This window comes from Diabrotica undecimpunctata, chromosome 4, assembly GCF_040954645.1.
Source record: "Diabrotica undecimpunctata isolate CICGRU chromosome 4, icDiaUnde3, whole genome shotgun sequence".
Lineage (NCBI taxonomy): Eukaryota > Metazoa > Arthropoda > Insecta > Coleoptera > Chrysomelidae > Diabrotica > Diabrotica undecimpunctata.
In genome coordinates this window covers 69,122,312-69,149,951 of record NC_092806.1, presented here as the reverse complement: position 1 = coordinate 69,149,951, position 27,640 = coordinate 69,122,312, and the positions used below count along the sequence as shown (strand labels likewise).

At 31.6% G+C, this 27,640-nt stretch overlaps 1 long non-coding RNA gene across 1 annotated transcript; it reads left to right on the top strand.

The window, feature by feature from the left end:
- LOC140438266 (uncharacterized) lies at positions 1-27,640 on the top strand. Its single transcript, XR_011950473.1, has 3 exons — positions 1-207; positions 21,826-22,063; positions 27,527-27,640. It is a non-coding gene; the product is annotated as an uncharacterized lncRNA (long non-coding RNA).

Genomic DNA, 27,640 nt, shown 5'->3' with positions numbered 1-27,640 from the left:
ACTCTATCAATATTTAAATACCATGGTTAATCGGTTATCAGTGTTAATCTAGAAAGGTGTAATTAATTAGGAGAATGTAGTTTACGGTGTAAATCTATGTTAACGTTTCTTGCCATTATTAATATTTCCTTTTTTAAACCGACGAATATAATTAAAATCGTTGGAACTGAAAAAAGGATTGTGAAAATATTTTGTGATTTATATAAAGTAAGTTTTATATAAATATTTTAGTTTTGCTTAGAATAATAAATATGACTACACTTTTTTCATAAACCAATTTTTAACAGAGTAATTAATATAAATTATTTTATTATTTTTTTATTTATTTAATTTATTATTTTATTATAAATTATTTTATCTCTTCTCGTTTTCGGTCAGTAGCGTCCACTTTTATACACATATACAATATACATCTCATATTTTATTTAACAAACAATAATTGGTACAGGTTCCAGATAATATGTAGATAATATATAAATATTTCAGTAATATACTCGGTAAGTTTCCCACATATCTTCAGTGGCCGATCTCTTAAAGAGTTGTGATTTAAATACTTAACTTGCTCACAAATAGCCGATCTCTTTAGGAGTTGTGATTTAGCTACTTTACTGGCTCACAAATAGCCAATCTATTTAGGAGTTGTGATATAGATACTTTTATCACTCACAAATAGCCGATCTCTTTAGGAGTTGTCATTTCCATACTTTACTTGCTCACAAACGGCTGATCTCTTTAGAAGTTGTGATTCAGATACTGTACTTGCTCACAAATCACCGATCTCTTTAGGAGTTGTGATTTAGATTCTTTACTTGTTCATAAATAGCCGATTACTTGAGGATTTGTTATTTAGATACTGTGTTTGCACACAAATGGCTGATATCTTTAGGAGTTGTGATTCAGATACTTTACTTGTTCACAAATGACCGATCTCTTTAGGAGTTGTGATTTCAATACTTTACTTGCACACAAATGGTTAATCTCTTTAGAAGTTGTGATTTCAATACTTTACTTGTACACAAATGGTTAATCTCTTTAGAAGTTGTGACTTAGATACTTTACTAGCTCAAATATGGCCGATTTCTTTTGGAGTTGTGATCTAGATACTTTACATGCTCACAAACGGCATATCTCTTTAGGAGTTGTGATTTCGATAATTTACTTGCTCACAAATAGCCGATCTCTTTAAGAGTTTAGATTTCGATACTTTACTTGCTTACAAATGGCTGATCTCTTTAGGAGCTATGATTTCAATACTTTACTTGCACACAAATGGTTGATCTCTTTAGAAGTTGTGACTTAGATACTTTACAAGCTCATAAATGGCCGATTTCTATTGGAGTTGAGATTTAGATACTGTACTTGCTCACAAACGACCTATCTCTTTAGGAGTTGTGATTTCGATACATTACTTGCTCACAATTAGCCGATCTCTTTAAGGGTTCAGATTTAGATACATTACTCTTTAAGAGTTCAGATTTAGATACTTTACTTGCTCACAAATAGCCGATCTCTTTAGGAGTTGTGATTTAGCTACTTTACTGGCTCACAAATAGCCAATCTATTTAGGAGTTGTGATATAGATACTTTTATCACTCACAAATAGCCGATCTCTTTAGGAGTTGTCATTTCCATTCTTTACTTGCTCACAAATGGCTGATCTCTTTAGAAGTTGTGATTCAGATACTGTACTTGCTCACAAATGACCGATCTCTTTAGGAGTTGTGATTTCGATACTTTACTTGCTTACAAATGGCTGATCTCTTTAGGAGCTATGATTTCAATACTTTACTTGCACACAAATGGTTGATCTCTTTAGAAGTTGTGACTTAGATACTTTACTAGCTCATAAATGGCCGATTTCTTTTGGAGTTGAGATTTAGATACTGTACTTGCTCACAAACGGCCTATCTCTTTAGGAGTTGTGATTTCGATACATTACTTGCTCCCAATTAACCAATCTCTTTAAGGGTTCAGATTTAGATATATTACTCTTTAAGAGTTCAGAATTAGATGCTTTACTTGCTCACAAATGGCTGATCTCTTTAGAAGTTATGATTTCAATACTTTACTTGTACACAAATGGTTGATCTCTTTAGAAGTTGTGACTTAGATACTTTACTAGCTCAAACATAGCCGATTTCTTTTGGAGTTGTGATTTAGATACTTTACATGCTCACAAACGGCATATCTCTTTAGGAGTTGTGATTTCGATAATTTACTTGCTCACAAATAGCCGATCTCTTTAATTACTTGCTTACAAATGGCTGATCTCTTTAGGAGTTGTGATTGATATACTTTACTTAATCACAAATGGCCGATCTCTTTAGGAATTGTGATTTAGATACTTTACTTGCTTACAAATGGCCGATCTCTTTAGAAGTTGTGATGTATATATTTTATTTGTTCACAATTGGCAATAAAAAAAAATATTTTTTGACAAAAATTGAATGAAGAATTCTTAATTTAAAAACTCTTAGTTGCGTACCATTTTTTTTTCTATAAAATATGAATATAAAATTCTTAATCGTATGTCAAAAAATGCGCAATAACCAACTTCTAAAACTCACAAAATTTCATTTGCATATCTCTACTTTTTTAAGGCAATAAATAAATCGTTTCTTTGTAAGAAAAATGTCAACACATCGTGTCTCAGAGAAGGAAGCATTTGCTGTCATTCGTTTATATAGTAGACTGCCATTATTTTTCATCCAGAACCTCTCCCTGAAGTTAGCTGTACGTATTTACAATATATTGTAAAACATACTGTATATTGTAGAAATAAATTATGTATTATTTAAAAGAATTAAAACCGACATTTTAAACCTCTGTAACTTAGAAGTAATTGATTTCTGATTCTTAAGACAATAAGAATTTTTGATCAGCATCACCAAAGCTACCTTCTTGCAAAGTTTCAGCCAATTTAACTGAAATCACTTTTACATAACAACAGTACTGGGGTCCTTATTTCATTATTTTTTATTTCATGCCAACATCCTTGCCTTTGTTCATGTCTCTCCCCGTCTCTCCAATATCATCCCATATCAGTCTTGGTCTTCTCCTTTTTTGTTTTTCAATATTTTTGCTTCATACGTTCTTCTCACTGGTACGGTATCCTTCATCCGATGTAAATGAGCCCACCAACTCAGCTGTCTCTCGTCTATAAACTCAAATGTGGATTGTATTTTTAGTTCGTTCCTTATTCTATCCATTTTGGTAACGCTTTTAACTCTTCTTAAAAACGTCATCTCTATAGCCTATATCTTGCTCTTTATCTAGCCTATATATACTCTCTTCATTGGGTACATCTTCAAGAATTGTAAAATTCAGCTTAACGTCGAATCCGATTGAATAAGTGTGAAGGAGTTGTACTAACCAGACTACGATTTGGTTTGCCATGGCCTTTGACTTGGTCTAACGTGGTTTGCCAGGGCCTTCGAAGAGGTAACCTAGGTAATACTTTTTTATTTTTGTAATTTGTGATCGAACTTATATCATCCGGCACCAAAGGCGGATACACTCACCTCTTAGCTATTTAGACTGCTTTCTATTATTTAGCTTATAATAAATCTAGCATCAATTTAAAGATCTATTTAAATTTAAAAGAAGTAATATTATGTCAATATTTGAAGAATTTTTCAAAGATCTATTTCTTTTAAAAACTCCTTTTTCGGGCTCTTCTTCCCTGTTAAAGAGAGTCTTACAATTTGTTCATTACATCGGCATTTTTGTACAAAAATATTTTTGATAGCGGAATCCGCTATCAGAGTTTTTATAAATTTCTTATTAGGGTTAGCATTTACAGAAAGTGTAATATGAATGCAAGGCACGATCTATAATAAGAGGGAAAAAGCTTCAATTTATCTAATGATATACTCTAATATATCCACTAACTTCTTTAGTAATCTTTGGAGACGGACAACACACAACATCATCATGACCAGTACACTTCCTCTGGTGGGTCAGGATTGAAGAGAGATCCACTAATAGAAATGAAATAACTGTTGAGATGTTTCAAAGTATTTGGCAGAAAAGTTATTAAGAAATATAATGATAAAATTTATGAAAAGGAAATAAATTACCCGATAACGAGCGTACATTTAAAAGGTGACATACATTTAAAGATTATAGCACGAAATTAGAGCAGTAAGTATTATTTCGAACAAGTACAACAAAAGTAAGATATCTATGTAAGCAGTCTTTACATATAATGGCGATGAAGTTCTAGAAATTGAGAAAATAATTAAAAGAGGAGTTTAAACAATAAATATTGCGAGGTAACAATCTATCGGAACTTTTGTAATACTGCTTCTCCTTTATAGTTATTTGCCTCGAATAATTGGACTATCAAAAATCGACTGCAGCCAACAAGGTGGATGAGGTCCATAGTATGGAGCTAGTCTTTCGACATGAACTACCTTGGGCTTACTTCTAGCTGAAAACTGTGTGCAGTAGATTAGATCGTATATTTTCTGCATGACGGTGTTAGAGCCTTCCCAGTTTTGTTGAAGTTTCGGACAAAGTCTTTTCTTACGTGTGGGATTGTTTAACCATATTGGGTCACCTCTTTCGAAAGTTGTACCGGTAGCATGCACGTCAAGCCTGACTTTGGCTTTATCACTTTGATGAAGCTTCAACCTTTTACGAGGAAATTCGTAGACTTTTTCCAATTTTTCTTTCAAATTTTTGATGTACGTCAGGGATGAACGTTCCTATTTAAGATTTTCATTAATTCTTGCCATAATTCTAATTCAAAATTTCGTCCTTAATCAGATGTACAGGAACTCCATGACTTGATACTACGTGTGTTATGAATGCTTCTGCTACTGTAATGAAAAATAATCCATTGTGACTATTAAGTACTTGTTTCCTCTCTCTGTAACCGGAAGTTGGCCGAGGATATCCACTACATGTCGTTTAAAAGGCTCTCCGGAAAGATATTGTGCCTAAAATGGGTCTATATTGTACTAGGGTCTTTTCTACCATTACATAAATTGCCTTTCTCTTACATCAATCTTCTACATCTCGGCGATAATTGATTCAGTAAAATCTGTTTTGAACTCTGCCAGGTGTTTTTTTAACTCCGAAATGGCTACTATGAAGTTTTTGTAATTCACTTTTAATGTGTGATTTTGGCAGTACCACTTATTGAACTGTACGTACTCCATCAGGACTCTCCCACTTCCCATATAATGGACCATTGGAAAGATACAGAGATTCCCATTGAGCGCAGTAAGCCTTTATAGTTCCACGGTATTTGGTTATTTCCTTCAAAATAGGACTTACTCCATTTTTAAGCCATTCTCGTATGACTTTTAACGTCTGACTTTTGAGTCATTATCTTTCTTTTGACTCTTTTTAAGGATTTCCATGGAAGTCTGATCATTATGTTGTTGTTGTATAACTGTGGTTACCTGGAGACACTTCGTCGGTTATGTTCTCTTTATCTTTAAATCTTTTACAGTACATTGTAGTTCCAAATAGGCTCGCCTAGAAAAAATATCGGCATCGTTATGGAGACGCCCTTTTCTATGTACTACGTTAAAGTTATACTATTGAAGTCTTTTGATCCAACGAGCAACTTAGCCACTGCAAAGCGCTATGGTGAGTTTTAATTATAAAATATCTGTTATAAAGGAAAGTATAAAAATATTCTAGGGCTTTTAAAATAGCTAGGAGCTCTTTTCTGGTAATACAATAATTATTTTCAGCCTTTCATACTGTTTTACTAAAATATGCAATAACTTTTTCTTCGCCTTTCTGTTCTGGGTATTTTATCAAGGTGTTAGCTTGTGGTGCATCAAGGTGACCTGAAGTTTCAAGAACTAAGTTTGTTTTAGTTGGCTTTAGATTTCCATTCAGAAATCTGGTTAGAATAAAAGATCTGGTTGCACCGGTATCAATAATAAAGGTTCATTTTTTATGATCAACATAGCCCTTAAGTAATAAATTCTGTTCATTTTTATTTAAACTGTATGTGCGAATTCAGGTGTTCTTATTAGATACAGCCGATGACCGCCTCTTACTGACGACTTTTATTTGTTTCCCTGGTTATTATTTGCATGTATGTGGTGAGTTGTGGGAGATCGATTTCTTAGAGACCTATCTCTACTAGTATTTCTAGTAGGACTATACGACGGGCTTCTGGATGTAGATCTAGGTGACTTTCTGACCTCATTCTTTGATTCTTCTTTCCTTGCCTGGGATCGGCTTATGCGATTATTTTGCAAATGGAACATTCTTCCGCAATTAAAACATCTTCTGTTTTTAGTATTAGATTTTTGTTGAAGATGGTGCAATATGCTTAACATCTGGGATAAAATAAGTTGTTAATTGTATGTGGTAGTCACTTTCCCCTTTTTATCGAAATCTTATTTCTTTTAATTTTGGGCAAGATCTGGAAATACCTTTCTTGGCTTCATACTTCGGGGCTGAGATGAAAGCTCTATTTAGCGTTTGGTGAATTTGTTATCGAAGAGCTTGTTGCATTTCAATATCCTTTAGTCCATCTATGAATGCCTGTATACCAATTTGTTCCAGAAAATCCCTAGGTGTCTGAGGGTATGCCAAATGCAACAATCTCTCAATAGCGGCCTCACATTCTTGCAGGCTTTCTTTGCTTGCATGCTTTTGATATCGCACTTTCTACCGACTTTGGATAACCTGCTTTAGATGCTGTTGGCCATATCTTATTTCTAAATCTTAAACGAGAGAGGAATAACTGAGTGCATCCTGTGGAAGAAAAGAAAAAGGACAGGCAGCAAAACGGTTACTGCCTGTCCTCGAAGCCACACTACCAAGGAAGCTACCATTTCTTTCTCATTCTAGCCATTTGCTCTGGCTACAGCTTTGAATTGAAAACGATAAGTTTCCCAGGCTGTTTGGCCATCGAATGTGGGTGGTCTTAAAATTTTGCTAGTTTTAATTGTACCTGGTTTAACTAAGGAAGATGATGAAGCTGTTAATTCAGATTTGATATTAGTTATTGAAACAATATTAAATAAAGAATCTTGTGTATTAATTTTTCTTTCTAACTGAACTTATGCTGTTATGCTGACGATACGGTCATTATCGCTGAAATTGAGACAGACCTGCAGACGTTACTAAACACAATTTCTGATACTGGGGAACAGTTTGATTTAACAATAAACATAAAGAAAACAAAAACCATGGTTATCAGTAAGAGGGGCAGAGTCATTACAAGGATCCAGACAAAAAATGAAGATATTGGGCAAGTGAACCAAATGAATTACTTAGGAGTCTGGATTATGGAAGATCTGAATCCGAAATCAGAAATTCGCTCAAGAATAGAGCAATCAAGAGCAGCCTTTGAAGATGAGGAAATTTCTGAGTAACCAAAGACTCAATCTGCAAATCCGATATCGGATGGTAAAATGTTATATCCACTCTATTCTTCTTTATGGTGTCGAAGCCTGGACTGTTAATGTCGACTTAATGAGAAAACTGAAAGCTTTTGAGATGTGACTTTTTAGGAGAATTTTGAAGATACCACGGACCGATCATATTACGAACTAAATAATGTTGCACATAATGTGAAGAGACAGAGAACTTTTGACCACCACTAAAAGGCGGAAGACAGCATATTTGGGGCACATAATTAGAAATGATAAGTACGAGTTGTTGCAGCTGATTATGAAGAGTAAAATCGAAGGAAAAAGGGGTCCTGGTAGACGACAAATATCCTGGCTGAAAAACATTCGCAACTGGACCAGCTTAAACACACAGACGCTCTTAAGAAAAGCAGAAGATAGAGATGAATTTGCAATGGTTATAGCTAACCTTTATTAGTGGAAACGGCACTAGAAGAAGAACTGAACTATTTGTCTTTCTAAATTAGATTTTACATCGTTTTGTTTTTCTTCCAATTTGTCTATTCTACAAGTAATTTGACTTATTCTAACTTAAAATTCTCGAGAAGTTGAGATAAACTATGTATGATTTTGAAATCTGCTTTTATATGACTCTTCTCTTTCTCTTCCTTCTCGTCTTGCCTATGCACCTCTTCCCCTTCTTGCATACGCTTCTTCTTTCTCTGTTTCGCTTCTCGTCTATGCTTCTCATTCAGTTCTTCCTTTTGTTGTCTACGCTTCTCCTTCAGTTCTTCCTCTTATTGTATACGCTTTTCCTTCGACATATACATTTTTTTCTTAAATTTAGAAGATCTTGTATTAACCATTAACAGTTCTTTAAATATCTCTTCAATTCTACCGCTGTCACCAATGTTACACTTCTTTAAAATTAACTTTATTGAACACCAACTATATTTCAATACTTCAACTGACTAACAACTATAAACTTCAAAACTCAAAATACAACTGTTATCAACTGTCAAAAACATCTATTTATATATTTTTTCTGACGTTCCAAACTTCACTGGACATTTCAAATTTTTGACATCATCTTGAATGTCCTCGAACTACTTCTTTTTCGTTAAGGGACTTTTTCTATGTGGGATAAATCTTACGGAACTTTACTTACAATATAATATGAAAGTATAATAATAATGGGAAATACTAATAATACTAAAACTAGTGTAAATGCCCGGAAACTAAAACTATGAAATTCTGCCTTTAATAATATTCCACGGACTAAGAAAGTCTGATCATTTCTCTCTTCTTTACCGGCGCTTTGCCGACCGTGCCTTTACCAGCGAATAATATATGAGCTCATAAGACATAATTATGCTCTTACTTTATCTGCTGGATTGATGGGCATCACTTGCCTAGATGTATGCCGCAACTCTGTAACTCGATCTTACAGCTTCCATTAATCTCGCGAGCAACCACTTATAATTCAAATGTAACAGGTGTTATTGATACTAGCGCGCCGAAATTTGTTAATCTTTTTAAGTCGTTAACAAGATACAAGTAAGTACTTGTAAGGTAATACGATTGCTTGTGTTTTCTTCCACAAACATATCGACTGTGTCTCGATGTTGTGTTTTATACACTTGATGTAAGAAAAAAGAGGCTGCTGTCTGATGTCAGCAGATGTTGGAGTTTTCAGTCTTTTAGACCAATACCGTTAAAACCCAATTAAAAGAAGGGTTGATGTACTTACTGTTACTGAAATTAGTGGCTGGGTATAATTAAGCGTAAGCTTAAAGATAGAAATAATATTTTTATAATTATAATAAGTAAATATTTTTTGACTATTTTTTTAGAATTTCGTACGAATTAGCCGGCATTGGCAAGGCGATGTCTTCTTAAAATGCCCAAATAAACTACGAAATTAAAATTGTTCTCAAGCTATTGTCTTGTGACATATTACAGTAATTACTATTTAAATGGGAATTAACCACAATTAAAGGTTAAAGTAAGTTAATTGACGTTTCAATTTCCACTTCGGAAATCGTTCTCAAAATACAAACTAATGTTTACTTTACTTTACCTTTAATTGTGGCTTATTCCCATTTAAATAGTAATTACGAAATTTAAAAAAAAGTAAAGAATACTCTAAGGAGAGAGGGAGAGAGAGAGAGAGAGAGAGAGGGAGAGAGAGAGAGAGAGAAAGAGAGCGAGAGAGAGAGAGAGAGAGAGATCCTAGATGGATCAAAATATAACTGTCAAATAAATCTTAGAATAAAATATAACATTAACACAAGAGTAAATTAGAATTAAAGTTTTAACGTCTATACTAATCTGAATGGTCTATCATATCCTGGGCTGTGAAATTCCAATTTCCATGAGTTTGAAATCATTAATCTGGAGAAGTGCAACATGTGTAATAGACCTAACACACTCCCCGGACAAAGTGCTAACTTAAATGAATCTAACCTAAAGTACAAATGATAGATTTATTTTTGTTGGAATTTACCTTCGATGTTATTTGCTTCTCAGAGCACTGGCAGAGTGAAGCAAATCTCCAATACATAAACATCGATGGGTATTTATTTGCTAACAGTTTCTGTAAAAAAAAAAATAAAAAGAACGGCGGTACTGTAATATATGTTAAAAATACTTTAAAATTCGAAGCTATTAACTGTGATAAATTTAATATCGAACAAACATCTGAATTTTGTGGAATTGTTCTACCATATATTAACACGGTTATATTACATAGTTATTATAACATAGTTATTTTCAAAGGCTTTCGACTGTGTTTCTCATGATATTTTGCTAAAAAAACTGCATTTTTACGGTATAAGAGGTACTCCTAACTAATTTCATCGTATCTAAAGGATAGATACCAAGCAGTCAAGTACGGAAATTGTCTCTCTGAATTTAAGCAGATAAATCATGGAGTTCCACAAGGATCAGTACTGGGCCCTCTATTATTTATAATATATGTTAATGACTTGCCCAATTTCATGGCTCCATTTAAAACAGTTTTATTTGCAGATGACACTACTCTTGTTTTTTCTGATAAAAATCGTTCAGTTTTAGAAACCACATCTGAGTATGTAAATTCCAATGCATAATCATGATTCTTAGCAAATAAACTTAAACTAAATGATAACAAAAATCAAAATTTAATTTTTTCGTCTACCTTCGATGTGAGTGTGGAAAAAAACAGTATCAAATTGTTGGGCATAACAGTTGACAACACATTGACTTGGTATAACCATGTTGACCACCTCAAAGGTAAACTTTCTAGTACCTTATTTTTACTCAGACAATTAAAACTTGTTACAGGTGTTGATACCTTGAAAATAACGTACATTTCTCTTTTTCATTCATTTTTAAGCTATGGTGTGATTCTGTGGGGAAACTCTTGCAATGCCCTAACAATATTTAAATTGCAAAAAAGCAATAAGAATAATTGCAAAAGTTAGCTATTTGGAATCTTGCAAACCGTTGTTTATTAAATATAAGATAATGCCCTTGCCAACATTATGGCTATACAGCGTTAATGTAGAAGTACATAAAAACGCTGATACTTTAATTAAACGCTCTGACTTACATAACTATAGCACAAGAGGTGCAAATAACATCAGAACAGTCAAGTATCGTTTGAGTAACTCACAAAACAACTCAATTGACTATAATATATACAATGTTCTACCTAAGGATTTAAAACAACTTTCAATGAATAAATTTAAAGTAAGTCTGAAAAGATACCTTTTGAGATTTGCTCTTTACTCGGTTAGTGAATACTTTGATCACTTCAAGGCAGTAACATGAACATGGATGTACTCACTATGTTGGTATATGTCTTATTTTGTATATTTTATATTTTATTTTATGTTATGTGCATTAATGTATTTTCATCTCCTATTGTATTTTGTGTATGTTATATATTATCTTTTTTACTTATACATATAATTGACTTGATACAAACAAATGTAAAATTTGTAAACGTAGTTAAATAAAAAGCTTGAATCTGTAACCAATGCATCCTTACCGGCATATGTCTCAATCACACAACCAAATCTAACAAAGCTACTTGTTGTACGATAATTAGATCATCAATCTATATATTTTTAACAAGTTTACACTATTTAGGTTATGAAATAGTGATAGTCTGAAGACAAAGAAAGACAAAAAAAGATAAAGAAACCTACCCATGTTTTACATTACGAACTGAAATGTGTAAATCTGTATGTACCAACTACGAATTGTTCGCTCAGATTCGTCTTCCTAATTATTTGATATGCTTATTTTGCTTATCTTCGGATTCCATTTTGTTGGATGCACAGGTTATTGCTTAAATTTTTAATGGATTAATTCTTGTATCAAAAACTCACCTGCTCTTGGTATTAACTCTTTTCAAATAATTGTTTTTAATTGCATTATCGAGGTAACGACTAACTTATTATTATTTACTCTGATAAAAAATGTCAAATTATAGATGATCATCAGAAAATACATCTTTTGGAATATTTCTATATTAATAATAAAGATAGATACGAATTTTTAAACTGATTTAGAAACAATACAGGAGTAATCATGTATTAAGTATTTGGCTATGCGCCATTTACACTATTTTTTACAGATATGATTTTAAGAATCAAATTAGAATCAGAATTCGTTTTAAATCTTTTGATGTTCAGCCAAGCTGTTTCTCGAAATTAAGGTTAACGAAAGATAATAAAATGTGAAATCTGAGATGGTATTTTTTTTGTAAAACTCCGTATAAGAGTATTCAATACATCAAAAAATTTAAATACTTTTATTTTATATTATACAAATTTAAAGTGAAAACTGCAATGTCGTAAGTGACAATTATTTATATTCTTATATATGTTGAAAATGCAGTTATGTAATTTTTTGACATATATATGCGCTAACATATCTTTTGATTTTAAGGTTTATATGTGCTAATGTTTTGTTCATCTTCTGATTCATTTGGTGCTATTTCCCTTAATCTTGTCTCCAGTATTTTTGTACAGAGTTTAAAATTAAAGGTATAATTTTTAATTTATATCTTTATAGTTACTACCCTTATTTTTGTCTATCTTTGATAGCTCTGGAAAGCTTAGCCATATTAAGAATTTTTGAAAACATACATCTTAAAATTTTTATTTAAAAAAATCCTTTATAAAAGGTAAATTAATATAGAAACCCTGTCGGGCTAGATCACAAAACGTTTTCGCAATGACGCAATTTAGTAAGTTGCCATCAACAAGTCTTTAGACACACTTTGCCTAAGGGCTCAACCCTAATGAGGTCCTATGTCGTCATGAAATGAATTCCGTTTATAACATAAACATCCTAGTATTTTGTTTTTTTAACTTCAAAAATATAATTTAAAATTAATTTAACTATATTTAAAGGATTTTTATCAATGTATTTAGTGGCTTCAAAACGTTCTGTCATATAACCCGATAGGTTTTTTTTTATTAATATACCTTTTATAAAGGATTTTTTAAAACAAACTTTTTTGTGATTCATGGTATACAGCCAACTACAGAAATTCATTTTCCTTGGGGACATCTTGAAATATCGTGTAAAATTATTATTCGATTATATGGTCGGTATGAACATCAGAACGGAAATTATAATGCAATTAATAAACTCGCTTGTAAGATACAAACATTATCATATTATGCATTATAATATTAAGTGTTATAAACTTTTATTAATATATTTCATATAAATAATTTCCAAAGAAAAATCGGTTGAATGCCTTCTATTCATTTCACGATATGTCCATCAGTTACCATAGCAAAGTAATTTCACAACAATGGCTCGATATTTGGATTCACCTATAAATGTACGACAATATTTCCATTTTATTTCCATGTCATTTGCAATGACCGCTCGGTCATTAGCCCCGTAAACTATATTGAGTTGCTTCTGAGTTAAAAGATAGCTGAGCTCCTTTTTTAGACAAATAACAAAAGATATTAATTGTTTTCAAAATGTACTTATTTCCTTTATAATAAAAATATATATTTGATTACTTTTTATTTATCATACTAAGTTATAGTCTACTAATATATACTAATACTATCTAAATACCTGCACTAATTATTTTAATTTTCATCCTATTTTTTCATATGATTTATTTATTTCTATTTCCCTATTTTCATATGTTGTCATCAAATACAAATGTGGACTATCAAATAATTATCACCAAGTCATACTTTCTCCGTTGATACTCATGTTAATTTATCAATTAACTATCAATGTTTTAAATATCAAATAATTATTACCAAGTCGTACCTTCTCTGTTGGTACTCACGCTATTTTTTCAATTAACTATCAATAGTTTTAAATATCTCTCGTCATGCCGCACAGTGGGGTAAAAAGCGCTTAAAAATGTTTGTTTTCTATATTCGATCAACTAATAATTCGTAAATTTGCATAGGTCTACCTTTTAGAAAATCAGAACTGAAATTTTAAAGCCCCTTGTCCACTACAAAGCTAACGGTAGTCTTTAGATGGCTAAGAACCATGAGTGCGGTAATTTGAAAAAAATTTAAGCAAATAGTCTATTATTTTTTTTTTATTAAAAGCGGGTATATTTATTTCTCCCGTGTCCAAGAATAGTAATAGGAAGAAGAAAATTAATAACCCAATATTCAAACCGAAAATTGGTTTTGATCAGCTGCGAAAACCTAAAGAATTCAAGGTTTTTTTTTCAAAATACTACAAAAAATTGGCCCATTATGTACTCTTTAAAATATAATAAAAATATAATATATTACTTAGTCATCCAGTGTCTGAATGAAGAATCTAAAAGCGATTTAGCTGCGCAAACCTACGAACTTTGGACCTCGAGCCCCGAACGAAAAAACATGAAACCCCAAGCAAATTAATATAATATTTTTATACAGATTGAAAATCACTTTATGGAATGTATGGAATATAATGGAATAAAATTAATATGCTAATTTTAAAGTATTATAGAATAAATTTATTTCGCTTCTTAATTTAAAAAACTATAAAAAAACACTGAGACCCGTCAACCTTTATATATAAAAGTGCGCTTTTAAACATAAATTACCCTTGCATATTTATATAAACACCCTATTTGCATAACTTGTATCCTGTACATTTTGATATTTTTAAAAGCTTCTTAACAACCTGATCTCAACGATCTATATCATCTAGGATCTAGGGCCTATTATGAATAATACAGAGTAAAATTTTGAAATTATTAAGTGTGAAAACCACTTATAGACTAAAGTTGTTTGTGATCTTATTTTATAAAATTATGAAAAAGGCTTAAATTAAAACGTACGGTTTTTAAACTTAAATTTAAATGTAAAGGATGATTTACGCAAGTCTAGCATTGATCATCATATGTATTTTTAAGGAAACACCCTGTATATTTTTAAATTTTTAAAAGTTACTTAGCAATCTCATTTCAAAAAAGTATATTATTTAGGTTCTATTATAATTAATAATACAAGGTGGAATTTTCAATATTTAATTTAAAATTTTTATTTAAAAAAAATCAAATTTTTTTTAATTAATTTTTTTATTAACCCCGCTTCTATTACAATCTATCTATACAATCTCAACTTAAATATTTAGGTAGATAATAGATAGTAAGTAATAGTACTGACAATTAGTGATGTACCCTTTTTTAAATTTAGTCTTTAATATTAATATCTTTGAAACCTATTTATACATAATAGGTACTTATACATTTAGTATTAATCAATTAACTACCGGAACTTTTCGTTTTAACCTTCGAACTGTCAGATGCCACAAGAAAATGGCTTCAGAACAATATTATATTTCCAATACAACTACCACAAAATAACTACAGACTGGTTTACAAAAGATATTTCGTCTATTTTAATATCAATGCATCTGAATCACACGTATTTATTATAACATAAAGATCACTTAAATGATCTTGCGCCAATTCATTCCGAAAATCTAAAAGTCAAAAATATTTTAGAATAAAATGATTACACTCCTGAATTTTATCATTTTATCTATTCTATCCTATCTATTAGTAGAAAACGAATTATTAAAACTCCTAACAAGAATCTTAAAAAAATCAAAAACTTACGTACCAGTACCTACCTCAAACAATAACAACAATGTTCGAACCAATATGCATACAAACGATATATAATTATTAATATACATTAATGATTTTTCCGAACAAATACAAAAAATACAAAAATCTAGATATAGTTCTATAATAGTGATTTTCTAAACGGCTATGACCTTGAAAATATCTGCGCGTCGGTTCATCCAAAATTATTAAAATTTGTAGGGGAGAGTGGACTACCTTAAGACCATAGACATATTAACATACATATGTCATCAAGTGCCACCAATCACGCACTTCGATGTTCATCGCCCTTCCTTCTGGAACATATAATTAAATTTAATTGGTTGAGAAATGAAAAGGTTTCATATAAAAGTTAATTTATCTTTAAATATGGGACATTTTCGGATCTCGAGTCAGTTGTGATAGTAGTGTCTAACTCATGGTTTTACCCGTGTAGGGTAGCTCCCTAGAGCACTTTGCTCGAAGGGCTCTGTTTCTTTCTAAGACTCTGAAGCTGAGTTTTTTTCTTCTTAGAAAGAATGTGTTTTATTTCCACCACCTAATAAAACCATAATGGCATTGTCTCTTCAAGATAATGCCACAATAAGAGCATACCGGCCAACTACGCAATATAACACCATATTGCGCAATAGTTGGATAAATTAATAAACATGGAAACTTGCACCAAGTTGCAATCAGTTTCTCATACGTTTATTAATTACCCCGGAGACGACACATAGACCAAGCTTGCCAGCAACGAGCAGTGACGACAACATCTTTTGCGCATCTCTAGCCCACTGAAACTCCCCTCTCGCTCTCTCCCGACCAAAAAGAGACGCTGCTATGCATACTTAATGTAAGATAGAGACCCAACTAATAACAACAATAAAGATGGTGTCGTCACTTAGCTCTAAAGACTTCTCGGTCTATTTATATATACGTCTATGCTTAAGACGCGTGCACCATGAAACAGTCGCTAGAAATGCCATTTAGTTTTATAGAGTACCTATTCGCCGTCAATGGTCACTCGTTCTCGTGTTGTATAGGTACGTGCACTCAACCCGAGAGTTTTTTTACACGTGTTGTTCGTTTTCGAAAGAGGTAAGTTTTTGTATACTAAATACTTTAAGGAGTTATAAAATATTCCAGATGTGATATTTTTAAAATGTTATTGTTTTAATTGACCAAGAAGATCTTCTATTATCTTCAGCTGTGATTGTCTGTTTTGTTTTTGCACCACGATGTTTTACAATATTAACGACTGTTATCTGTTATATCTTGAGACAAATGTTTTGGGCCACCATGGGACGTATCTCAGGTTGGCCCACAATATTGTAAATTAATCTGAAATTATGATTTTTTGTTACAGATGTCTCGTGGTTGAAAAAGAAAATCTAACAAAGTATTATTTAGCACAGAGGTTATGAAAAATGATGTAGGTGGTTTATTAAAACATAACTTTAGCCTAAGAATAGCAGCCGAGAGAAATGGTATTAAACATCAAACATTAGCGCTATACGCAAAGAAATATAAAGAAGATCCTAACGACGTAATTTATAAACCCCACTTAAAAATTATGTAATATAATGCAGCAAAACGTTTTACGAAAAGTCTACAAAAGACGTGAGATGAACTGTGTGTAACAAAATTCATATGCCTCAAAAATGGGTAGACATGAAGTCTGCTGGACTTGATTCTCTACAGAATGGATACAGAAAGAGACATCCAAAACTCAGTGCTCAGTATCGGCCAACCGGAAGATTGCAGCTTATCTAGGGCTATATAATTTTTTCATTGTAATGTGGATGCATTTCCTTAAAATTAAGAGGAAGTTTTAAAGCGTTTTGATGTATTTTCTAAAGGCACACGCATTTTCAATTTAGATGAAATTTCGACCACAACGGTACAAAGGTCATCAAAGATTCTTGCGCCAAAGGGAGTAAAACAGATCAAGAAAATTACAATCGGCTGACGAAGTATATTGGTTACAATGTGCTGCATTATAAGTTCAACAGGTTTGTAAATTTTACAAAAGTATGACTTAACAACACAATACTTAACTTTTTACCCTTATGTTTCAGGAACTGCACTACCCCCAGTCATGATCTTCCCTAGTTGCTACATTAAGACTTGCAGATGATGAGAAATGAACTGAGATTCATCAGAATCATGAGACTCATGGATGATGAGAAATCCAGGAAAGCCAATAAAAATTTTTGAAATCGCCGAATATGTCGGATATGCGTTTGATAAATTTATGACTTCCAGTAACATAAAGGCAGGTTCCAAAATATGCGGAATAGTGCCTTTTAATCAATATGTCTTCGATGAGAGTGACTTTTTAATTAGTAACGTTACCGATAGGAATGAAATATTAGAGGAGGGTGATACAAATCGTTAAGAATGTCAGATACGCTGCAGCAAACATCTGACAAATAAAGAGGCTAGTTTTCATCACAATGAAGCAATTGTCGAAACAGACAAAATAGAACAATTGTTTGGTTCTCCCAAAGCAAAACCCCGAAAAAATTTCAAAATGAGAAGAAAAGGCCTAAGCAAAATTCCAACTGATGTGATCGAGAAGTTAGAAATCGAGGAAAAACATCATGAAAAAAAAAAGAAAGGAAGCAATTGCTCTTTTTAAAAGCTCCAAGAGAAAATTAACAGAGAGTACTTCAGCTGTTGCACTATCATTATCCAGATCCAGTGATACTGACACTGATTCATTTATGTCTGATTCATTTGGTCGTAATCCGAACTTGCCTGAGATTAATTCTTAAGTGCTGGTGGAATTTCGTGATAAAAAATCAGGAAGAAGTCACTTAAATACAATTGATACCCATAAGTACATTATATTTAAAAATAGGTATATTACAATACATTTAATAAGTCATAAGTAGACTTCGGCAAATATGCAAATAAAAATGTAGAAAATATGCGCATAAATATGCACGTGTTTACCCGAAAATATGCAAATATTTTACAAAATATGCATACAAATAAATAAAAAAATCGTAAAATAGTAACAATTTTATTTAAAAAAAAAGTGTACATAACTAAATATTTCCTACTATTCATTAAGATTTACATTTATTTTAAGTAACTACATCATTTTTAAGTATGAATAAACTTATTTAGAATTATGGTAACAATAAATGACCAAGTGGTGTTCAACATTTTCTAACAAAAACTTGTGGCTTCTGTCTGAGTACATATATTTATATATGGAAAAACTTCGTTCAACATCAACTGATGTAACGGGAACATTTTTCAAACTAACCAAAACATTTGGTTCTAAATTAATTGTTTCCGAAATATTTCCAGCTAGAACACTGACTACTTCAGAAAGAATATGGTAACCTTTATTTTTTTCCATAGTAGCTTCAAATTTTTTTAAAATATCTTTTCCAATATTACCTCTAACGTTCCGACAACATGACGTAAATTCTTTTATTAATGCTGTACTTTCGAACAATGACAGTTTTGGTGATTCTAACTGAGTAATTGTTTTTTGAACAAAACTAAAATTTGATTTTATAAATGAAAGTTCTTGTTGAAGCAAGTTACTCTGAAAAGTTTGTTTAGAATCCAAAAGAGATTGGGAACTTTCATCTGTTAACGTATCAATTATGTTCTTTATTTTAACAAAATTATCTGCATAAAAATTAGCTGCTTCTAACCATGTTCCCCATCGCGTTAAAATAGGTTGTGGTGGAAGAGGAATGTTAGGTAGCATTTCTTTATAAAGTTGAATTCTTATAGGAGATTTAAGAAATACTTTTTTGACACTGGATATCATGGTATTTACAAGAGGAAACTTTTTTCGTATTTCCTCTGCAACTCTGTTTAATCCATGCGCTACACAAGTAACATGTATTAAATCTGGGAAAAATATTTTTAAATTTTGTCCTGCTTTCACCATATAAGGAGCAGCATCCGATAAAATAAGCAGTAATTTATTAGAAGGAATAGTTGTCGGAAGAAAAAAAGTTGCTAATGTTTCTTGTATAAAACGCAAAATTGTTAAAGCATTTGTTTTCTCAAGTTGCTGGCATGAAATAAGATGAGATTTTGGTAAGGTATCTTCTTTAAGAACACCAATCAATAAATGAGCAATATACTTTCCTGAGGAATCAGTGGTTTCGTCTACAGATATGTAAAAATAATTATCTGCAATTTCTTCCTTAATATTAATTAACACCGACGAGTATAGCCCGTTCACATTATTTCTTCTTAGAGACCGATCACTTGGAACATTAAGTTTGCAATATTTTTTTAGAAACGAACTAAAATTTACATTTGCTAATTTTGAAAGCGGTATGTTTGCAGACACTAATGCGCGACACAAGTCTTCATTAAAAGTTTCTTGCTCATCTAATTTTTTTGAAGTACATTGGAAACATTTAGCCATTGAAGTTTGATGTTTTCCTCCTATTTTTCCTTTTTTTGCAATGTGTGAAGCAGTTCTCACATGTTGGTCTATCTGAAATTTCTTCTCACATGCTATCTATAAATAAAAATAAAAACCTTTATTTTAACCCAACCTTTAAAATATAAAAATATACAAGGTGTTTTTGGTTAATCAAATAACTGGTTTGGAAAAAAAACACTCGCTAAGTGTTTTAAATGCAGTATTAATCCACAAATTAGTTTTTGTTACTAACCATTAGTACATCATATAACTTATTTTAAAATTCAACAAAAGTTTGTTTTTTGTTAATTCAATTACAATAAAAATAATTGTGTTTTAGAATAGCTGACTTCATAAAAAAAAGTAAAGGTGAAAAATTTTTCTAAATACACACCATTGTATTGTACCATGGACAATTTTTTCTCACTAAAGGAAGCTATTTTTCATTTAAAAACAACCTACGAGTACTAAATTTCAAGTAAATACGTTTATTGGTTTTAAAGTTATTGTTGTTATTAACTAAAAGAATTTAATTTTTTTTAATTTTAACACCCTGTATCTCGAAAAGTAAATAAGTTTGACCCCTCATTAACTATATCGTTTTGTTCAATTTTTCGAGAAGTATCTACAGTCAAACGTTGTAAGTGTCATTTGGAAACACCCTGTATGTATGAAATATTAGATATTTAATAGAAAATATTAGATACTTACAATTTTGCCACAGACTGAACAGTAGATTTTTCCCATATCCATAGACAGCTCTTTATAAGGTTTAATCCAAGTTGAAGCACTGGTTGTTTTAGGCATTATAAAATCACAATCTTCCTTTTTGTTACGCACAACGAGTGTTTACGCTTTGAATATCAAAACAAAAATGATTTACAAATCTGAGCATCAAATTAGAAATGTTTAGGTACCTAATTCAATAAACTGTGAGATTTTGGAAAATCCCTAAATTAGGAACAAAACTATTAGCCGTTTACCTGCTGTTAAGATACAATAAATTGTAGATAGATTTGGGGATTAGATCATAAAATACAAATGAGCGAACCCTTAGCGATTATCCAATAACTGAATGCCTCAGTGACCGAGACTTTCTAAGAATGTTGAGGGCTACTTAAATTGATCTTCTTTGAAATTGTAAATGTTTTGTACCTGTAGAGATTACATACTTAGATCATTTCTTGATTAAAATGACTACAAAATTTTATACAAGAATTGAAATAAATTGGTATGTTTAAAAATTTTCAAATACAGTATAAAAATCTGAACTTTTATGCACTTTATGCAAACTTTTATACAAATATGCCAAAATATGAAATATTTGCATAAAATATGCACAATATGCAAAATATGCAATATGCATATTTGCCGAAGTCTAGTCATAAGTAATATTTTATTATTAAGATTTGTGGCTAATAAACATAGTTCGAAGCTAAACCTCTCCACACATACATACATATGTAGCGAAAATTATTGAAGTAAACGACTTTAAAGTCACATTTTTGCATCATAGTGCTAAAAGTAAAAGTATTCCATTCCGATACAAAATTGTGCACAACTGTGGCTAAGAATACAAGATGCTTGCAACGAATTTGGAAATAACTTTGGAATTTTTGCAAGAATTCGGCGTTATCTAATCAAAATGAAAAATTTATGCATAGAGACTAATGGTCATCACATTGAGCATCTGTTTTTACTATCTACGTTTGATACTTGTTCTATTGTCGTTACTCGTAGTTTCGTTCCATAGTTTTGTTTTAAATTTATTTTTCAAATTTTGTTTCAAATTGATTTTTTGCTTGGTTTCCTAAACATTTTTTACCAAAAGTAAACTGCATTTATTAAAACAAAAGGTAGTTTAAAACAAAAAATTTCAATTTCAAAAAAGTCAATTTTTCTAGAAAATAGTGTTAAATATAATACGATTCCTTTATAAAATATGTTTTTATGAAATATAGATTAAATTATTCCACTATAAATATTTTTTCTTGCAGATCTAAGCAATTTTAGCGATGTATGTGGACACAGAATTAATGTTCGAATGTCTAATTTACTTAAACATCTTTTATTATTCGGTATTTGCGACTTGTGAAAGTATTATGACGGCAGCCAAATATAAAAGTATTATAGATACTCCTGATATTGGAAGAGATGCAGCCGTTGTATTTACGAAGCTGGCAGTAGAATTGCTTAAAATACTTATTTTTAGAAGATTTAAGGAAAATCACAGAAGTAAGTAAAAACATTTCGAATTATTTACCAGTTTCTTTTCTATTTTAAATTGATCTCAAGGATGAAAAAGAAATAGCTCACCGCATTCCAAAAGGTTTCAAGCTTTCTGTGAAAATCAAATTTATCAAACATAAACTCACAATAAGTAACCCAATATAAAATTGTGTGTTACGTTTCATTGTGGTTAATCATATTAATTTTATTGATTCGTGTAAATTTAAAACTTTTTTTAAGTGCGCTTAGTTGTGTTCTTATCTATGTCGGATGATATAAGGGATACTTATCACTACTGGCGGGTCTTGGATAACAATTTAAAATACAAAGTTTACCATGTAATATAAATTAAAAATACTACTTATTAATAAAATGACGTATTATACCACTTATAGTAGGCACTAAATATGCAGCATATTAAGATTTTGGTCCCAATGATGTGTAATTATTTGCACTCGATTAACGAGAGGTAATTATTAACGTAGTTTAGCTAATGCAGGGTGAGAAAAAATACCAGTCATGAAAATTGTTACATCATCATCAACTTATAGGCAAACCCTTAAAAATACGTTTAGGAACAGAATATACAGACTAAATTTTTTTTGTTACATTTTTAATGCACCAAACCATTTATACTTGATTATAAGTCCAAATGATTTCTGAAAATTTTTCCGAATCGCTTCGGAATCAATTTTTTAGGAGTATCTCATAGAAATAAACACTTATATCTCTTGGTGTGATGTTTGGGATTTTTTTCTAAGAAAGTACTAAATGAATTGCAGTTCTACAAAAAGCTTTATAATCTTTAAACCTTCAAGTACAACTAAGAATATTTTGTCAAGGATAAACGATTTCTATCTCGCTGAACACATGGACCCAAATATTTTGAGTATGACTTTCGAGCAGTCTACTGCTAAGTGTACAGCGATTGATTTTTAGTGAAATCTTTTTTTTTATTATTTAGAAAATCGCATCGACCAAATTGCCATTAGCGAAAAATTTATGGATTACATTAGGTACAATTACTGTATTACGATTTGGTTTATAAAATACTGTGGTACTTATTATTGACTTTCAAGAAATTCAGAGTATTGTTAAAGTTACAGTCCGCACCTAAAGCTTCTAGAAGTGCTCCTGGTATCTTGTTGTTACTTCGTTGTTGATTGTAGAGGGGACATTCACATAGTATGTGCATTATCGTTAGTGTCGTATTACACGTTTCACATTGCGGCGGTTCGCACTTTTTAATTAAGTAATCATGCGTTAACCTAGTATGTCCAAGTCTGAGGCGCGTTACTATTATTTTTTGGCGTCTTGACGTAGGTAACACATTCCATGTCTCTATGCTGGGTTTCACTTGTCTTAATTTTGAATTCGACACATTCCATTTATTTTTCCACGCACTTAAGATTGATTTTTTTATGTAAGCTTTTATATCCGTTGATACCAATGTGTTTACGATTTCGGAAACGTCACTCACTATCGCGTCTTTCGCACTATGGTCAGCAGTTTCGTTGCCTTTTATTCCTATATGTGATGGGATCCAGATAAAATTTATCTCATTCGGATTGATATAATCCTGACGAAGGATCGTTTTAATTTTTATTAAAAGCGGGTTTTTTGGATACAGTTGTCTGATGCTTTGTATGGCACTAAGTGAGTCTGTTAAGATAATATATTTGCAGTTTGTTGTCAGATTGCTAGTTCTATGGCGCGATAGAGAGCATACAGTTTAGCTGTATATATAGTACTAACATTAGATAGTTTGAATTTAAGGACCTTCTCTGGAGTTACTACAGACGCTCCCACACCTTCGGATGATTTTGAACCATCAGTGTATATCTGGATATGATTTTTATAACGACTAAGGATTTTTCTAAAATGGGAAATAATTAAATCATGATTAGTGGAGTTTTTGTCAAATGACGTAAGTTCAAAGTTATATGATGGTATGATTTGAATGCAAGGTGGACTATGGTCATATGTGTATAGAAGACATTCAGGTATGACAATATCAAACAGATGCAAATGGACTTTTATGCTTTTATAGAAAGGTTTAACAGAACGGTGATTTGCATTGAGGAAGTATTTCTATAGACAGGATTTTTTGCATTATCCTTAATTTTTGTTGCATACGTTAGACTAAGGTAAGCTCTTCTGTTATTTAACGACAATTCATTTGCTTCGCAAAGTAAACTTTCAATCGGTGTTGTACAAAAGGCTCCCAGACATATTCTGAGTGCTGTGTTGTGAATAGTGTCGAGCTTTTTAAGTACTGATTTCGATGATGAGTCGTAAGCTATAGCCGCGTAATCTAGTTGCGATCGTATAATAGTTCTGTATATATTTAACGATGTACTCCTATCTGAACCTCAATTATTGTGTGCTAGAATTTTTAGTAAATTTAATCTTCTGTAACATTTACATGTTAGATTATTGATATGTTCTTTCCAATTCAACTTTATGTCAAAAATAACTCCTAGCAATTTTAGCAAATCTTTTTGTTGTAGTGATTGGTTGTATAGATATAATGGGATTGGTGTACTGACTTTGTTTTTAGAAAATACCATATATTTAGTTTTAGTTGTTGAAAAGATAAATCCAGTTTCCTGTGACCATTTTTCAATATCTAACAAGAAACTCTGTGCAAGTTGTGAGAGGTTGTTTAAGTTTTTGCTTTGACCAAATATTACGAGATCGTCAGCATATAAGCGGTCTTTAAGTGGAAGTTTTAAATTTGGTAGAACATCATTTATGGCAATTATAAATAGCGTAGGACTTATAACAGATCCCTGAGGAATTCCATTTTTAAATTCCACTTTTGACGACAAGTTACCATTTACTCTAACTTGCATATACCTTTTATATAAAAAGTTTTTTATAAATGCAAGGCAGTGTCCTTTAATTTCTAAATCGTACAGTAATCTGATGATACGGTGGAGCCAAGCTGTACCAAAGGCTCTTTCAATGTCGAAGAATATTCCAATACATTTTTGATTAAGAGAGAAGGCTTCATGTAAACTGCTTTCTAGGTCTATAATATTGTCTAGAGTTGATCTATTTTGTCGGAAACCACTTTGTTCTGGAATAATAATATTTCGATCTTCAAGTGTCTAGAGGAGACGACGATTGACCATTTTTTCTAATAGTTTGCATGCAGTACATGTTAGTGCAATTGGTCTATAAGACTCAGGATCTGTTTTGGGGCATTTTGGTTTTAAAATTGGTATTATAATAGAATCTCTCCACGCTGTTGGAAATTTCTGTTCTGTCTAAATAATATTAAATATGTTAAGAAGATGATTATGTGCATTCTCAGGTAAATGAATAAGATAAACCATTGGGATATTATCTGTACCCTCACTAGTCTCTTTAAATGAGTTTAATGCATCTTTGTATTCATTCATATTAAATTTGGAGTTTAAAGCATCTTTGTCATCTACAAACGATATAATCACATTGCATTCTTCGTTCTGTTTTTATTATAATTGCTTGTATTAGATCTATTTTTATACGTATTAGCAAATTCTTCTGCTATTTCTAGGTCTTCTGTTATTATTCCATTACCTATCTGTCTTTAGTTGAGTGATTTTGTTATAAGTCGGTATTCCAGATATTTTTTGACATTCTTCCACATTTCACACATAGGGGTCCTACTGTTTATACTGGACACAAATTGAGCCCACGAATTTCTTTTTGAAGTTTTTATTGTTAAATGAGCTTTAGCTTTAAGTTTTTGAAATTCTATTTTATTGTTAAGTGTTTTATATCTTTTGTATTTGTTAAAGGCTTTTTTGGAAGCTTCCAAGTTTCCTTTGGAAGTTTTTAATGGTTACCTCGGCTGCATCTAAGATGATGCTGAAGAAGGCTTCAATGTCTGTGTCAATATTGTTGGATATTTTACAGTTTGTGACATGTTTTTCTATGATATCTTCAAATAATGTCCAATTTACTTCCTTCGTTTTCCACTTCGTTCTTTCCATTGTTGGGCTTGAACAAGTTATTGGTGATTATTATTGGGTAATGATCACTGTTATAAGTCTAATATATAGTCTAATCTGTGCCATGTCATTAATGCAGAGAAGTTATTATCCGCTATCGTTAATGTCATCATAATATGTAGAACCCCAAACACTGTTGTAAGCATTAAAATCACCTGTTAAAATACGCGGAGAAGGTATTTGTCTCACGAGGTTAAAAAGGTCCTGTTTATCAATTAGTTGTCCTTGGGTAAGTAAATCGTGCAAATATTTGTTTCCTTTGTCCCTTCTAGAGAAATAGCTACAGCTTCTAAATGTAATTGTAGGGGTAACCTACTTGCGGTTAATTTGTTATTTACAAGAATTGTCACTTCGCCGCTTGCTATTCTTTGGTATACTCTATTTTTTGAAAAACTTTGATAATTATGTAAACAAGATTCTTGGTTGATCTTAAGATTCGTTTCTTGAAGATAAATAATATCTGGTAGATACTCTGATTGTAGAATTTTTAATATCGGTAAGGTATTATAGTATCCGTTTGTATTCCACTGAATAGAATTAAACGACGCTATTTTTACTTTTTAGTTGTAAAAAAGTTTTAATTTTATTAAGACTCTGGATCTGTGTTAAGTAAAAGGTCATTTTAGTTGTCGGTAGAAGAGAGTTCTTCATTTAGGTTTTTGTGTTTTTTTTTCTAAGTTTGGTACATTTGATTTTAAGAGATCTATCTGTTATATGAGCATATAAGTACTAATCATTCCTAGTAATCCAGTAAAATCATGTGTATAATTAGTTATAGTGGTGATAATATTTGGAGAACCTGCTGCGTTTTTAAATAAATTGGTCGTGATTAAGGATATATGGTGGTGAATGTTCAGTTATTATTGTTTTTAGGTTAGTATCAGAACTTTTCTTGGATTTTTTGTTGGGTTTTTGTGTAGGTTTCCCAAAATTGATTTCTGTCTGTTTGTTTTTTTCTGACAGATCTGGATTGGGAAGTTTTTCTATGGTGTCTATTTGTAAAGGAGTGTTTAACGATGTTGAAATAGTTGGAGGTGTGGGTGATTGTTGAGAGTTTGTGGGTTTTTACAATTATTAGCATTATGTCCTTGCTGTTTGCAGTTAAAGCATAACTGATTATCTTGGGATAAGAAAATTCGATAGGATTTGTTATCGTAATTAATCAAAAAGATTCTGGTAAAGGATTTATAACAGGGTTGATAAAAACTCGTCTTCTAAAACTGTAAATATGACTGAATTCCGGTAAGGTAGAGCTAATACGAAGAAAAGTCATTGAAGACATTAGGTTGAGACCTAGGTTTTCTAATTCGTGAATAAGAATATCATGGGGAATTGAGGGGCATACATTTGATAGAACCAACCTATCCGCTGGAGTAATATATTTTCTAGCTTGAACTCGTTCATCATTTATTAGTATTACACCATCATGTACCTGCATAAAGTTATCCACAATTTCTTTGCTCGCTAGATACATGCATACTCGATTATTGGACAGCCTTGAAGAAAATAAGATGTTTTTGGGCTGTATAAGTGCTCCTAGTGGTATAAGGTAGTCCTGTAGGCGTAATCCATCCTTTGAAGA